Source organism: Elephantulus edwardii, unplaced genomic scaffold (assembly GCF_000299155.1).
Source record: "Elephantulus edwardii isolate Elephantulus edwardi_28Jun2011 unplaced genomic scaffold, EleEdw1.0 scaffold00144, whole genome shotgun sequence".
In the NCBI taxonomy this organism is placed as follows: domain Eukaryota; kingdom Metazoa; phylum Chordata; class Mammalia; order Macroscelidea; family Macroscelididae; genus Elephantulus; species Elephantulus edwardii.
This window is the reverse complement of record NW_006399894.1, coordinates 6,239,076-6,252,592: the sequence shown is the minus strand read 5'-3', so window position 1 is coordinate 6,252,592 and position 13,517 is coordinate 6,239,076. Positions and strand designations below refer to the sequence as shown.

At 35.3% G+C, this 13,517-nt stretch overlaps 1 protein-coding gene and 1 pseudogene across 1 annotated transcript in view; both read left to right on the top strand.

The window, feature by feature from the left end:
• The window catches only part of CCSER1 (coiled-coil serine-rich protein 1), a 1,860,678-nt gene that overhangs the window by 1,196,770 nt on the left and 650,391 nt on the right, over positions 1–13,517 (top strand). The gene's annotated exons all lie outside the window — the stretch shown is intronic.
• On the top strand, positions 7,325–8,004 carry LOC102869224 (annotated as a pseudogene).

Sequence of the window (13,517 nt, the reverse complement as noted above, 5' to 3'; positions counted from 1 at the left end):
AATTAGAGGCTTCAGGAGAATAGAAAGAAATTGAAAGAATACACAGAATTACTGGATGTAAAAGACTGACACAGAATCATTTCAGGAAATTGCACATGGTCAGGAACCTGAGATAATGAAGGAAGAATTTTAAGCTGCACTGAAGGTATTATATGTATGTGTGTGTGTGTGTGTGTGTGTGTGTGTGTGTGTGTGTATATATATCACATATGGCTCTAGGAACTGATGGATGGAAATTCAGTTAATATGTTCAATAAACATATGCAATCTTACACAGGCTCAGCAGGCTATGAAAGAATCAGGAAGATAGCTACTTGGTCAACTGACTGGAAGAGAATAATTGTCCTTATTTCCAAAAAATAGATGATCCAACAGAACATGGAAATTATTGACCTTAATCACTAATATCACATGCAAGCAAAATCATGCTGAAGATTATTTAAAAATACCTAGAACAGTACATTGACAAAATTGCTAAAATTCAAGGTGGATTTGACACCAGGGGATACCATTGTTGATGTCTGTTTAATCTTGGAGGAAAGCAGGAGATACCAAAAGGATAGTTATCTATTTTTTTTTAACTATACAAAAGCATTTGACTGTGTGGATCATAATAAATGATTGCAAAAATTGAAAAGAATGGGAATTTCAGGACACAATCGTACTCACATGAAATTTATGTATATACTATATAATCTGTTGTCCAAATAGCACAAATAAACATGACTACATGATTTAAAATTCCTATTCACTTTGTATACTGAGCAAATCATTCTAGAAGCTGGATACTTCAGGTGAATGTGGCATCAAGATTACAGGAGGACTCATCAACAACTTGCATTGTGCAGATGGCACAATCTTGCTTCTGAAAGTGAAGAGGACTTAAGTATTGGCTGCAGAAGATCAAAGACTATAGCCTTCAGTATGGATTACATTTTAACATTAAGAAGACAAAATTCTCATCACTGAGCCCACACAACATCATGATAGATGGAGATAAGATTAAAATTGTCAGTGATTTCATCTTACTTGCCTCCACAATCATCACTTTTGATACTGACAGTCAAGAAACCACGAGATATTACATGGAGAAAATCTGCTGTCAGAGACATTTCCAAAGTGCTGAAGAGCAATGATGTCACCTCAAAGATTAAGCTACACCTAATCTAAACCATGGTCTTTTTAATTACCTTTTATATCTTCTGAAAGTTAGACAAAGACTAAGATTCACAGAAGAAGAATCAAAACTTTTCTGTTGGGATGTTGAAGAAGAATATCCTATGGGCTACCAAAATACCAAAAGAACAAACAAACCTTATTATTTATTTTTTTAATAAAGTGTGACCGCGATGCTCTTTGAAATCAAGAATAGTGAAAAGTCATCTCACATACACTGGATATGTTGTTATCCTTGGAAAATGATAGCATGGTTGGAAAGCTAGATTAATGTTGTTGTTGTTGCTGTTATGTGCCATCGAGTCGTTTGCGACTCATAGCGACCCTATGTACAGCAGCCCTAAACTATTCTCTATCTTGTGCCAATCTCATTGCCCCCGACACACTCACCCACTCTTGGCACCAGTAGCCAGGAAATAAAAAAACGTATTGCGATGGGAAAGTCTGCTGTTAGGGACCTCTCCAAAATACTCAAGAGCAACAGTGTCTCTCTAGAGACTAAGGTCCACCTGATACAGGCCATGGTTTTTGCAATCACTTGTTGTGCATCAGAGAGTTGGACAATGACTAGGGAGGATAGAAGGAGAATTGATGCCTTTGAGCTGTGGTGCTGGAGAAGAGTATTGAATGTACCATGGACTGCCAAGAAAACAAACAGATTCATCCTGTAGAGGGTTAAACTAGGCTGCTCCTTGGAGGCAAAGATTCTGGGGCTTTGCCTGACATACTTTGGACATGTTGTAAGGAGAGACAGGTCTTTGGAGAAGGACATCATGCTGGGTAGAGTAGAGGGACAGTGCAGGAGGGGAAGACTCTCTATGAGGTGGATTGATTCAGAAGATTAATGTAGGAGAGGAAATCTCTCAATGCGCTGGGTTGACATGACAGCTGTATAATGGGCTCAAGCACAGAACAGGGCAAGACTCAGATACATCCACTCTATGGTACCTAAGAACAGACCACCTACAATTTCTCTCAGAGACAGGCCTAGCATCACCTTCTGAAAATCAGTGTTTCATATCTCTATGCACGACAGTTCAACTTTGATATAGTCGGCCAAAACCCATAGAATCAGCAATCTAGAAATAATGACTTGGAGGGGAGGAAAGAAACCCCCCCAACAATGTACATGACTGAAACACAGTGTAAACAAGTTGTTGTATGAAAACCAATAAAAAATTTTAAAAAGAAAACATGAGACATGTTACTTTGGGCAAATTTGCTGTCAAGACCCTCTTTAAAGTGTTAAAGAGCAAGAAATTAATTTTAAATGTTTTCTTGACTCCTTCTATGGTCTTTTAAAATTGCTTAATATGCATATGAAAGTTTGACGTTGAATGAGTTAGACCAAAGAAGAATTTATATCTTTGAGTTGTGTGTTGTCAAAAGAACAAACAAATCTACCTTAGAAGTACAGCCATGGTATTAATTAGAAACAACAATGGTTAGACGTCATCTTACTTACCTTAGGCAAAATATTAGATAGAACCAGCTGTTGAAAAACGGCATCATGAAGGAAGGAATAGAGAATCATGAACAAGAGGATGGTGCTCTTCTAAATGGATTGACACAATGACTACAACAGTGGAAAAAATGCTCAGTGGATATTGTGAGGATGGGCTATGATCAGGCAAGATTTTGATCTGTAGTGTGTAGGATTTTACAGTTGGAGTTGACTAAAAGTCACCTAACAATAACTGTGACACAACTGGTTTTTATTTTAAAGATAAAAAAAAAAAAACAACACAAACAACCCACAAAATCCCTTTAAGTATGTAAGTGCTGTTTTGCTATGACCTATTTATTCCTTGGGCTTGTTATTAGGCTTGGTAGTTCTTGGAAAAAGAGATCATGCTTGAGAAAGTAGAGTAAAGAAAAGAACAGAAAAAAGCCCTCAAGATGGTTTAACACAGTGACTGCAATAATGGATTTAATTATGGCAGAAAATTTAAAGCTGGTACAGGATCAAACAACGTTCCAATCTTTTATAGGATTGCTATTATAGTCAATTTTAGGGCACCTAACAACAACTTATGATTTATTAATATTTATTATTCTTCATATTTGAATAAATAAAAATGGATAAGCAAGCTGTGATGGCCAAGTGGCAAGAAGCTACACTGCAATCCCAAAGGCATGTGGTTCGAGGCCACCAGAGAAATCTCCTCCTGTGCAATTAACTGCCTCTGAAAACCAGCTTGAGGGTCAGCTATGGGTCAGTTTGGACTCTATGGTACACATCAATAACAACAAACAATGGAAATTAGAGAACTTAAAACAGCTAACTAATATTTTATCCATTTATTTTACATGATTGAGAAAATATGCAGTTTAATATTTATCTTTTGTATCTAATAGATATAAAAGACTGTATAGCATAACATTCACCTTAAAATATGTATTGTATTGAAATTGTATGTGAATTCTATAGATAGTTTAATTTCATTTTGGAGTTTTTAACTATGTATTTTATGTTTGGAAGTTAAAGGGAAAACATATAAAGTTGAGGACTCAGACTCAGGAAAGTCATATGATCTGCCTATATTTACAGCTATCTGATTAGAATAAAACCAAGGTCATGAATTAGATCTCTGTACTTTATCATATTTTGTCATCATATTTCTGATAACATAATGCAATATAAAGGATAAATGATATGTAAAACATATATTATTGCTTTTCAAAAAAAAAAAAAGGAAAGCTGTTTGTGTAGGTCATGGGGCAGCCATTGCTAGATACATATCTCAATTTCCTAGTTGAGAAACACCCTTATTTTTTACAAAAATACTGTTCTCAATTTAAAATGTAATTATCAGCCTCTTTACAGTATTGGAGGGAGCTCTGGTAGTCTAGAGGGTAAGAAGTTGCATGCCAATTAAAAGGTAGGAAGTTTAAGTCCATCACCTGCTTTGCAGGAGAAAGGCGGGCAGTATCCTCTGAAAATTCACTGAAAGGTTAGGTATAAGTTCTTTCCAACTCTACAGCAATGAGTGAGTGAGTATTTTTTCACTAGTTACAGGCATATCACACTGTTAGTTTAATGAAGTTAAGGATAAAGTGAAACCCTTTAAAATGAGGGCGCATAATGATTTGATATGTAAATGTCCTATTTATCACAGATTTTATCCTCTCCTGATCATGCATTATTGGCTATATTTGCAATTGTATTTATTCCACAAATGAAGAGGAGAAAACATTCCCATTTTGTTTGTGATTATTGTTAGGTTTTAGGTTTTACCTCTAGATCTCTAATCCACTTTAAGTTGGGTTTTGTGTGTGGAATGAGAGGTCGATCCTGTTTCAGTTTTCTGCAGGTGGATGTCTAGTTTTATCAGCACCATTTGTTGTCATTCCCCCATTTAATGGGTTTTGTCTCCTTGTCAAATATCAATTGATTATAATTACATGGGTGATTCTGGGTTCTTGATTTTATTCCATTATTATATGTGTCTTTCACTGTACCATTACCATGCTGTTTGATTACTATGGCTGTGTAGTGGGTTTTGAGACTGGGGACTATGATGCCTCTTTATTTCCTTCTGTTTTTTCATAAGAATTTTGCTCTTTTGGAATCTCTTTACTTTTCAAATACAACTGCAAATTTCCTTTTGCATTTTCTTAATATAGAGACTCATTGAAAATGAGTTTGATATCTATATTGAGATCCTAGCTTGGAAGGAGGACTGGCATCCACTTCCATAATAGCTTGCCTCCAGAAACCCTATGAACCTGGAAAGAGGATGAAAGGCACCCAAGTGTCGAGGACTCTCCTTCATAGGGTCGCTATGAGTTGCCTGTGACTAGACAGTACTTAACAACAACAACAACATTGAACAAGTAAGGTTGCTTTTGGTAGAATTGTCATTTTCACATTATCGAGTTTTCCTCAATGAACAGGAAATATTTATATATATAACTATGTCTCATTGTTTCTTATAGAATTGTTTTGTAGTTTTCCTTATGCAAGCCTATATCTTTTGGCTTTTCTTTACCTCTTTTATATATAACCTCTTTCCTGCATGAAAATCAGATGCAAACATTGACGTGGAAAGAGTCACAATTAACATTGGAAAAAACGTTGTTGTTAGGTGCCATCGAGTCAGCTCACACTCACAGTGACTTTATGTACAACAATTTAAAATCCTGTCTGAGCTGTGCTATCCTTACAGTCTCCATTGTGCCTAACCTCAATGTGGCAGTCATTGTGTCAACTCATCTTCTTAAAGGTCCTCTTCTCCTTCATTGACCTGCTATTTTCCAAGCATGGTGTTACCTCCTGGTAATATACTCCAGTAAGAGAAGAGCCCTTACCTTCAAGGAAGACTCTGGCTGCACTTCTAACGAATATATACTTGGACTTTTGACAGTCCATGGTATATTCAATATTCTTTGTTAACACCATTATTCAAGGGTATCAATTCTTCTTCTGTCTTCGGTATTCATTACCATATGTGCCAATCTTGAAACATCTAAAATGACTATTCACTGTAATCTATAAGTCCTTTTAAAATGCCCATTTTCTCATACGATTGAGATTCTGACAATGATGTTGGATCAGGTAAGGTTCAAATAGGTTGTTCACAGTCACTGTGAGTCAGAGTTTATTCAAAAACATTGAACAACTTCTTATTCACTGTATGTTAGAAAATAATGAACCTTTATATGTATTATACTGTTACTTTATGCATTTTTTCCTAAACATAATTATTTTTATATTATTTTAATGGAAGTTTGTAAAAAGGATAGACTTTAATTTATTTATTTTCCTCACTTCCCCTCCCTTTCCCCTCTCCCAATTCCCTTTGTAATTACCATACAAAAATGTCTAATCAGATAATCCTTTCAAATAGTAATTTCTTTCATCTGTTTTAATGCAGTATTCACAATTTATCCAGGTTTTCTCTTCTTTCCCACCACTATGTTACGCCTATTTTATAACATTAGTCTTATGCAGTATTTGTTCTTTTGTAACTGAGATCTTTCATTCACTGTAATGTCTTCCAGACTCATCCATGTTGTATAGTGTTTTACATGTTCACTGCTGTTTGATGCTGCATAATATCCTTTTATTGGAATGAACCACAATTTTTCTATTCATTTATTTGCTGACTGATAGTTGGGCTGCTCCCAACTCTTTGCTATTGTGAATAATACTGCAGTAAAAATTCTAAATTGAATAAATATAGGTGCATTATGGAATATACATTATGTATAAATTCAATGAAAATGAACAATTTATATAAATGGGAAAAGTAGAAAGAAAACACACATAGAAGAAAGAACTTGTACTTCTGCCAGAAAACTACATGGTGGTTATTTTTGTTAGGTGCCTTCGAGTTGACTACAACTCATAGCAACTCTATGAACAACAGATCTTTACCTTCTCTATCCTGCTCCCATCCTCATTATTCGTGACATGTTCGAGCACATTTTAAAAGTTATTGTCATTCCATCTTTGTGAAAGCCTTCCTCTATTTCTTCTATGCTCCACCTTTCCAGGCATGGTATCTTTTTCAAAGGACTACCTCTTCTTGAAAACTCAAAAATATACTCAAAGTATGTGTGGTGAAGTTTCACTGTCTCTGCCTCTAAGGAGCAACTTGTTTGCACTTCCTGTTATTAGGTACCATCATGTCGGTTCTGATTTATAGCAACCCCCCTACACAACAGAGTCAACTCTGCCCGATCCTGGACCAACCTCACAATCTCTGCTGTGCTTAAGTCCATTGTCATAGCTGGTGCCATAGTGTATCAATTACAAGGTTGGTAACTAAAAGTTTGGAAGGTCAACTGCACTAGGTGTTCCTCAGAATAAAGATGAGTGTTCTCCTCCTGTAAAGATGAATTGTCTTGGAAACCGCATGGGGAACTGCTGTTATTCAGTATTGACTTAAGAACAGTGAGTCTGATATGTGATTAAGACACATGGAATCTTATTAATAAAGGGAAAGAATAGTGGATTACAGCAACAGAAAAGGGAAGACAATTTGTGTCTATTATCTTTTGGATGTAATTTTCTTTGGTGACAAGAAATTGACAAGATAACTCAGCATTTGAATTGCTCTTATTTATCTAGATTGTTATTTTTAATTTGCTAGAGAACACAGCCAAGGAAGCATCATTACTAGTGTTTATTCCCACTGCAGTCATGTCAAAGTCAGAGTCTTCTAAAGAGCCTAACTGCTATGGAAATTATTCATCAGGGGTTTAAGTTTTGAAACGATAGGTGGAAGTCTGAACAATTTTAAGCAGTTGAAAACATTAATGGACTCGACAGTAATGAGAGATCCAAACATCAAGCACTCCAAAGGCCTTGGATTCCTTACATAATCATCTATGGACAAGGTAGATGCACCCATGAATGCAAGACCCCAAGTGAATGGAAAGGCTATGGAAACAAAGAGGGCTGTATAAAGAGAATATTACCAAAGACCATGTGTTCACTTACCAATGAAAGAGATCTTTGCTGAAAGAAATAAAGAAGATTCTGAAGAAAATGATTTAAGAGATTATTTTGAACAGTACGGGAAAATAGAATGGAATAAAATCATTACTGACTGAGACAGTGGCAAGAAGAGGGGCAGTGTATTTCTAACTTTAGACACTCAAGACTTTGTATATAAGATCTTTATGCTATAATACCTTATTGTGAATGGTCACAACTCTGAACTAAGAAAAGCCTTATTAAAGCATGAGATGGTCAAAACAAAGACATATCTATCTTACAGCCAAAGATGTTGAAGAGATTCTGGAAACTTTGGTGATGGCCACAGAGGTGGTTTTGATGGGAATAACAGCTTTGATCAAGGAGGAAACTTCAGTGGGTGAAGTAGTTTTGGTGGTAGTCATGGTGAAGATTATGAGGCAATGTAGATGGTTATAATGGGCTTGGTTAATAATGAAAGCAACTTTGGAGATAGTAGAAACAATAATGATTTTTGGCAGTTAAAGCACTCAATCTTCAAATTTCGAACTCATAAAAGAAGTAAACTTCAGAGGTAGTAGCTCAAGCCTTTATGATGTTGAGGTCAATATTTTGCTAAACCATGAAAACAAGGTGGATACGGTGGTTCAAGAGCTATGAGTAGCTAAGGCAATGGTGGGGTTTTGTTGTTGTTGTTTTGAGTACCATTCTTTCTTAAATATTACATTACTTTGCATACAGAATTCATATACATTGTGTTTCATGTATGTACATTGTGTTTCACACATTTCTTCACTCAAATTATGCTTCATGCAATCATTCTCATTCATTTTGTTATATAAAATCAGCCACCTTTGATCTATACTCACTATTACACAGACTTTTTAGGTCCTCACTGTATCTTTTCTAGTTCCTTTACCACCTTCTGCCCAGCACAATCCGGGATCTAGTATTTTCTCCCCTCACTAAGCCTCCCTCCTCCCATCTCTATTCCCTTTTGGACTTTTGTATACATCTTACTAGTTACTCTTCTATTTTTATAATAATGGTCTTCTGCAGTATTTGTCTTTATGATCTTGAGTTAGTTCACTCAGTAGAATGCTCTCAAGTCTCTCCTATATTAGATAGTATTTTTTGAAATCTTTGCTCCTGTTGGAAGCAGGAGTAGCATCCACTTCCTAAACAAAATGCCTCCGGAAACTCTATGAACTTTGATAAATGTTGCTAGTTGTAGAGTGGCTTTAGGCCTTTTTGTTGATAGGGTTGCTATGAGTAATGTTTGAGTTGAAGGCAATTACTAGCAAGAACAATTTTGCTCCTGAGCTGCGAAGTAATGCCATCATGTGAATATACCACAATTTCTCAATCCACTCTCTTTCATGAATATTTGTTATGAACAAAACAAATTTGTTTGTGTCTCAGTTCTCTTTCCTCAGGGTGATATATTCCAGCACTGGTCATATGGAATTTTTATATTCAGCTTTTTGAGAAACACCAAGTTGCCTTTCAGAGTGGTTATACCATTTTATAATCCCATCAACAGTGTATGAAAGTTCGAACCTCTTCAGATTCTTTCCAATGATTTTTGCTTTCTGTTCTCTTAAACTTTGCCACTGCTACTGAGGTGAGACAATATCTAATTGTTTTGATTTGCCTCTCTCTGATTGCTAGTGATTTTGAGCATTTCTTCCTTTGTCAGTTGGCCGTCTGAATGTATTTGTGACTAATTTAAACCCAGATTATTTTAGATTCAATTATGTGAAAAATGTTAAGTATTCTGAAAGAAAAAAAATTATAGATTTTTGCACCCATGGTAATGAGTGCTAAATATAATAGTCTGATCATGACTCTGAACAAATGTCTTAAAAAATTGTATTTGAAGATTTTCTATTTATATTTTATGTTTACAGACAGCTGAAACTCAAAGATATTTTTTTTCTAATGGGGTTTTAGTAGCTAACCATTGTAAAGATTATATAAGCATTATTTCTCATGTTCTGTATTGGCAAGAAGAGAAAAATTATGGACCTGAACAGTTTGTGATTTTACAATGTGAGCCTGAAACCTGTCCAACTACATATGGTTCCAAGAAATAGATAGTTTTTCAGAGGAAGCTTCCTGTTCCATGCTTTTTTTTTAGTATCAGAGATAGCTATAGCCTTTGATTGTCTACCTTGATTCAAGTTAACATCTACACAATTAGAGGCCACACCTAAAGTAGGAATCAGGTGTTGCTGGTCATAGAGGCCCTTGCAAGTCATAAAATTTTGTGCATGTTGTTATATGAAACGTATGACTATAGTTTTTGTAACAGTAGGGAGCACTAGTAGCCTAGTGACTAGAATCTGCACTGTAATCTCAAAGGCACATGGTTTGAATCCACCAGATACTTCATGGGAGAAGGATGATCAGTCTCCTCCCACATGATTAACTGTCTCTGAAAACCTGCCAGAGGGTAAGCTATATGTTGATTCCAACTCTATGGTACACAACAACACAATAACAGGTTTCAAATATACTTAAATATATGATGTGGTGTTAAAAATCTTGATAGTTGGCTTTCTTAGCCCTCCTTGGGGAGATGATCTCCAGCTACCTTAACTATTGACACGTATTCTCATAAATCATTAACAGCTAAAGGATAAATATAAGAGAGTCTTCTCCACACTATGGGGTTATGAAAACACCAACACCAGAGTGGCAGTGTGACAGTGTTAACTTAGCCCAAGCCTGCTGGGTTGTGAAAAGTTGTATAGACTGAGAAATTATAAACAGTGGACTAAGCATCTAGCTGCGTCCAGCCTGACCGTTGCTAACCAGTTTCTGCAAAAACCAGCCTGCTTATAGTCACATGAGTCATTCTGTGTCTCTGACAACCTCCTAGTAAATAACAGAACTGAAGAGCGATAGAGAGTTGGAAAACTGAGGCATGATAGATGGAGTAATTAATATTGGAAATGATTGACTTATACAACAAACTGTAGCTAACTCTGAGAAGAATGGAAATCCCAGAACACATGCTAGTGCTTATGATGTAAAACCTATACTTGGACCAGAAGCAGTCATCAGAGCAAAGCAAGGAAACAATGCATTGTTCAAAATTGGGAAGGGTGTATGCCAGGGATGCGCTCTATTTCCATACCTTTCCAATTTATATATGCAGAACAGATTATCCAGAAGGCTGGGCTCTATGAGGAGAAATGTGGCATCAGGATTGGAGGAAGACTCATCAACAACCTGTATTATGCAGATGACAAAATCCTGCTTGCTGAAATGGAGAAGGACCTGGAGTGCTTGCTGCAGAAGGTCAAGGACAGCAGCCTTAAATATGGATTGAAACTACTCAACATCAGGAATACAAAGATTCTCACCACTGGGCCAATTGACAACATCATGATAGATGGTGAAGAGATTGAGATTGCTAACAGCTTTAGTTTCTTAGCTCCACAATCTACTGTTTTGGAACCAGCAGCCAGGAAATTAAAAAACAAAGAAACAAAAACCAACAAATTTCATTGGAAAAGTCTGCTGTCAGAGACCTCTCCAAAGTACTGAAGATCAATGATGTCCATCTGGAGACTAAGGTGCTTCTTCTATTCCAGGCCATAATCTTTTCAATCACTTGCTATGCATCAGAATGCTGGTAAATGACTAGGGATGATAGAAGATGACTTTGAGCTGTGGTGCTGGAGAAAGTATTGCATATGCCATGAATGGCTAGGAGAAAAAAATATGTTCATCCTACATGGGGTGAGATCAGGCTGCTCCTTGGAGGCAAGGATTCTGAAGCTTCATCTGACATATTTTGGACATGTTGCAAGGAGGAACTAGTCTTGGAGAGGTACATTATGCTTGGGAGCATAGAGGGAAAGCGCAAGAGAGGAAGACCTTGATGAGATAGATTGACACAGTGACTGGGGTAAAGGGGGTACCTAACAACAGGAGCAGCTGGTTAAACGTTTGGGAATATATTAACCTGAGGCCTCTTATAAAGTCTGCTATTATTATTAGCAGAAGAAATAATAAAATCGTATGGTAAACTCTTTCTCCCTATAATAGAATTGATAAGATTTGCAATGCTATCAGTTTAATGCTTTATTGTTGTAGTTAAATACTGATGTGTAGGAATCGACTCAAATTTTACCCTCAAGTAGTTTTTTAGATGCAATATATTAAACAGGAGGAGATTGCCCATCTTTCTCTTGCAGAGCAACTCGTGTATTCAAACAGTCTACTTTTTGGGTAAACAGAACAACTGCTTACAACTAAGCCTCCAGCGCTCCCTAATGCTTTATTATCAATATCGCCTACAGGAGCCTAAAAATTGTGACTGGAAAGAAACCTTGGTATATTGACTTTGGTTGTATTAAAGCTATTCATTTGCTCAGAGTTTCTACCTTTATGAATAGAAAAACATAGCTGCATATTTCCCTTATAAAATTTTGCCTAGAGATTTAAAAGTCTAGGTTTAAAAACAGGTTTAGTTAAATTTTGGATTTTTTATATAAATATTTTTTACTAGTTTTAATGAACATTTACAGGGATTTTGGGTTTTCATTCCTTCATTGCTGCACCTGATATAAATAGTTTTAACTTAATTTTGTATAAATAGTTATATAGTAGACACTATCAGCAGATAGCTATTTGCTTAATTTTAGAGGGGTTTCTAAAGTCTGACTTTGGAAATTAATACAGAAATTAGACTGAGTCACAGAGTGAACAAAATAAGCATTTATTCTACTCATAAATTCACAAAAAATGTATCTGAAGTGGAAATTGAAACAATTACCAGCTTTACTTATTTTTCCAGCTACTCCACTTACAAACATGTGCCATATTCAGGAATTTATAATTTCAGAGTTATGTTTAAATAATCAAACTACCTCAGGCATCACCTAATTTGATTCTACAAAGCTCAATTTTTCATTCTAAGAAATGTGACAGATTTTGTACTGTTTCTTAGCAAATTATAAATCTCATATGAAAGTGGAATAACTAGATATAATTTCAATATGATGTTTATTTGACAATTGGCTATAATAAAATAATCTAATAAACATAATTATATTGTTAACCTATGAATCATAAAACTGTCACTATGAAAAATAATCATTTTTGATAGGGCAGGTTTAATGCATTTTAATATTGTTTTTGTTATTACAGTCTTTAAAAGTTTTTTAATATTCTCCTTCTTGAGAAATTCAGAGTTAGCCTTTGCTTCTTCGTGCTTTTCCCGAAAGATATACTCATTTTCTTTATATTTAATAAAATAAAAATTCCTATGTTCAGAAAATATTTTACAAGTCAAAGCATGCGTTTTTTTCCTATCTTTCACAGTCACCTAGTGATCTGAATTAATATTATTTTAACTATTACATGTAATAAAGTGGGAATATAAAAATGACCTTCACAAACTAATATCACATAAAAGTAGAATTTAGTTTAAAAATCAAAACACTGGATACCATCATATGATTTTACTGTTTAATCATTAAAATTGTCAAAATTATTTGTAATCTTAGAGTAATGCATATTGTTAAAAGCAAGTTCTGCTAAATTTGAAAAATCAATAAAAATTATCAAACATTAATTTTAAAAATAAACATCAACAGCAGAAAAGTGGATAAAATTAAGAGGCTTATGTAGTTCTGTCTCCAGAATGAATTTTTATGTTTCAAATAATATATTTTGCCTAATTTTCCAAACTTTAATTAGACATTAAAAGAGGTTGAAACTGTCACCATCTTCATCTTGCTTGGATTCACAATTAACATCCTTGATACCAGTAGACAAGAAATAAGGAGACGCTTTGCACTGGAAAATTCTGCAGTTAGGAAACTCTCTAAATTATTAAGAAGTAATGATGTCAGTTTGAGGACTAAGGTCTGTCTGATTCAGGCCATAATCTTTCTGATCA